This window comes from Saprolegnia parasitica (genome assembly GCF_000151545.1).
Source record: "Saprolegnia parasitica CBS 223.65 unplaced genomic scaffold supercont2.110, whole genome shotgun sequence".
In the NCBI taxonomy this organism is placed as follows: Eukaryota; Oomycota; class Saprolegniomycetes; order Saprolegniales; family Saprolegniaceae; genus Saprolegnia; species Saprolegnia parasitica.
In genome coordinates this window covers 76722-80627 of record NW_012156504.1, presented here as the reverse complement: position 1 = coordinate 80627, position 3906 = coordinate 76722, and the positions used below count along the sequence as shown (strand labels likewise).

Sequence of the window (3906 nt, the reverse complement as noted above, 5' to 3'; positions counted from 1 at the left end):
GGCATATTTTATTTTACAAGCTTTGTATTTGCATATTTGACATGCAAAGGAGATAGCATTGTTAGAAATATTGCGAGCCTATCGAAGGAGCTTTTCGAACGCAGCGATTTTACGAGCTAATGTCCTCTGCACGCAGACTGGTGTTTCCAGTGAAAATACTTGGATGCAGTAAGGTTGTCGTCATTCGAGCGAAAACATGATGTTGACGGTGATTTTACGTTGATTTCGCCGCATTGTGTGTCGAAATCGGTCGATACAGAATTTGTAAAATATTCTGTTTGTCAAATTCTGTTTGATATTGAGTTTGGCGTATTGGGAAAGCGACCACAGCGACGTGAAAATGAGTGACGAGGCCTGTGAGTATAGATGGTGGAGGGTGCTGCAGTCGGTAGATAGTGCGTAGAGTAGTGTAAGGATGCTGTAGAATAGTCTATATTGTACTTGCGTTGTGCGGTACGGCATGAATGTATACAATTGTATCAAACGGGAATTAGCTCAGTGGTAGAGCGCTGGATTCCAGTCCCAGCGGCCGGGGGTTCAACTCCCTCATTCCTCACTATTTTTATCTTCTCAATCTCTTTTCTTGTATCGTTTCTTTTTTCGTCCCCAGTACTCTACGTACAACTACAACACCATATATCCATCCTTCATACACTTTCTTACTTGTCAGAACTTATCCCATTTCTACAAGCCTTTTTGACGCAGTTCAGTCCCTTGTATCGGAGCAATTGTACGCGCCTCTTCACGAAATATTTTTCGTACAATAGAAACAACTCCTCGCCATCCAAGAGACTGATAGAGATGTACTTTTTCCATGCAGTCGGGTCTCTTTTAATATTTAAATAGAATTTACTGTCAATATTGGGTGTTTTTCATGCACACTGGTCTTTTACAATATTTTATTTTACAAGCTTCGTATTTGGATATTTGACATGCAAAGGAGATAGCATTGTTAGAAATATTGCGAGCCTATCGAAGGAGCTTTCGCACGCTAATTTTTGACCCTAGCTAATGTCCTATACACGCAGGCTGGTGTTTCCAGTAAAAATACTTGGATGCAGTAAGGTTGTCGTCATTCGAGCGAAAACATGATGTTGACGGTGATTTTACGTTGGTTTCACCGCATTGTGTGTCGAAATCGGTCGATACAGAATTTGTGAAAATATTCTGTTTGTCAAATTCTGTTTGATATTGAGTTTGGCGTATTGGGAAAGCGACCACAGCGACGTGAAAATGAGTGACGAGGCCTGTGAGTATAGATGGTGGAGGGTGCTGCAGTCGGTAGATAGTGCGTAGAGTAGTGTAAGGATGCTGTAGAATAGTCTATATTGTACTTGCGTTGTGCGGTACGGCATGAATGTATACAATAGTATCAAAACGGGGAATTAGCTCAGTGGTAGAGCGCTGGATTCCAGTCCCAGCGGCCGGGGGTTCAACTCCCTCATTCCTCACATTTTTATCTTCTCGATCTCTTTTCTTGTATCGCTTCTTTTTTCGTCCCCAGCACTCTATGTACGACTACAACACCATCTATCCATCCTTCATGCACTTTCTTACTTGTCAGAAATTATACCATTTCTACAAGCCTTTTTGACGCAGTTCAGTCCCTTGTATCGGAGCAATTGTACGCGCTTCTTCACGAAATATTTTTCGTACAATAGAAACAACTCCTCGCCATCCAAGAGACTGATAGAGATGTACTTTTTCCATGCAGTCGGGTCTCTTTTAATATTTAAATAGAATTTACTGTCAATAATGGGCGTTTTTCATGCACACTGGTCTTTTACAATATTTTATTTTACAAGCTTCGTATTTGGATATTTGACATGCAAAGGAGATAGCATTGTTAGAAATATTGCGAGCCTATCGAAGGAGCTTTCGCACGCTAAATTCTTATCCCAAGGCTAACGTGATGCAGGCAGCAAATCTTTCCCGCCTTCGTCACCCTACCGGGACCGTTTATGAGATGCTCACTGTATATATATATATATATGAACGTGTTCCGCGTTACCTTCCTTACAAAGAGTAGATGCTCACTGTAGACATAAAATCTTTAAGCTCCTCCTCTAATTTCCCTGATAGCACATTTACGCAATGAGCACGATGTAAATCGTCGGCGCCATCGTCTTCCCATAAGTGGGCACTCGTAGAGCCAAGACTGTATTCTGTCACTGCGCGACCTCAACGCGGCCGTGTCGTCGGCGTCAAGCGCTTCTACCGTGAATGCCTTGTCTGTCATCCGCGCTTAATTAGCGGCGTCTGTTGCGACCAAGGGAATAATCTTATTTTCTTGGTTGCAACTGCCTGCTCCAGCTTCCTCCACCAATCGACACAAGATACGTTGGCGTAGTTTTTAGTTTGGATTAGATACAATACATCGATAAATGTATCTCTTATCGTTCTTGTGAGTGCGCACGCACGCATGCAACTACGGCGCATGGAGCATCCCTGCTGCATTGGCGACAGCTCTTGGCGACCGCCAACCTTGCTGCAATCTCCAAAATCATCTCATTTTAGCCAATCACTATGCAGAAAAATGTAGGCCCAGAATCTGTCCCCGTGGCAAGTGCATAGAAGAGGAGAGTAAGTTTCGTGTTAAACGGCCGTCGCCGCCCATGGAAGAGCTGGTAGATGGATTCAAATGAGTTGCTAAGCAGAGCGCGCTGCTTGAACTCGACGTGGCGGTACTGTCGTTGTTTGCTGTTGGGGCCATCTGTGTCTTAACGAGCGGCTGTTTGTCTTTGAAAGGTCTGACCGTCCGATCTCTCCTACCGATGCCTCGTCTGTGGCCCACTCACTATTACCACCGCACCCACAGTATGTGGGTGCGGTGTGGTGGTAGTCATGAGTGGTAGTGTTCATATACGACGATCCTGAATGGAGCCGCACAGCGATGAGCAAAGAAGGCAGATGTACGTTGTTTGATCGCTTGGTGCCGGATCCTTCCGGGAACAATATTTTCCTTTAGTTTCCCCCACTCAGTTCACCCCGCAAAGTGGCGCGCACGTAGCGTTAGGGAATAATCCCATCGTGTTTGATGGAAAATACTGGACGAGGTTGTTTCTCCGACAGTACGACGACTTGGCTGCCGAGCGTTGTCGGGACGAAATGTGATGATGAAAAGGCTCGACTTGGACGAGAAAAATGTGGACCTCATCATCTTGACGCAGCATGTTTTGAATGTGGCGGCGCGTTGGGCTTTGTTTTCGTTGGCAGCAGCGTAATTCTATAGCTCATTCTATACGATGGGATTGGTTGACGAGCCAACGCTTCGCAATATTTGGATTGGTGGATAGGTACGATGGATCAAGGCACCAAAAACGCTTCTGCTTTAACAGATTTCTACACTGCATGTATACTCTGCACTTGGCTTCGTGGTCGCGCGATTAGCAAAAACGAGTTCCTGGCATCATCTACGAGCCCACTTTGCCAAAGCGACGCTTCAGATCTGGCCTGACTCTGGCCGTGAGTATGCTCAAACCCTAAACACGTGGCACTCGGCTGGAGCGGCTGGACATCTCGAACCCAATCGATGTCAGTCACCGCGAGATGCTATTATAATAATAGGTCATCGTACAGCCTATGCCTACCCTGCGTGCAACTCATGCGATGAACTTTCTACATGTGGCTGCGCGACCTCAAGTACGCTTGACTGGCCTAGTCTGACTGAGCAATAATTGTGTTGCCGTGCACCGAAGGAATATTAATCATTCAACCCTCTTCCATTGCGTGATGCATGCTCTGGACATGGATGGTGGAGGCGCTCCCTTATGTTTGTGGTACATGCAGGCTGCCACATGCATGCAACCGAGTAAAGACTAGCCTTCGCCGTCTCTCTTGCGCCCCACATCCACATGGTCGTCTCGTAGCACATATATACCAACTGAAAAACGTCTGCAACTACCA

The 3906-nt window shown here is 45.6% G+C and overlaps 2 non-coding genes across 2 annotated transcripts; both read left to right on the top strand.

Annotated features, from left to right (window-relative positions):
• Positions 1-484: 484 nt before the first annotated feature.
• SPRG_30182 lies at positions 485-556 on the top strand. The gene has a single exon. It is a non-coding gene; the product is annotated as a tRNA-Trp (tRNA).
• Positions 557-1379: 823 nt separating this feature from the next.
• SPRG_30181 lies at positions 1380-1451 on the top strand. Its single transcript has one exon. It is a non-coding gene; the product is annotated as a tRNA-Trp (tRNA).
• The last annotated feature ends 2455 nt before the right edge of the window (positions 1452-3906 follow it).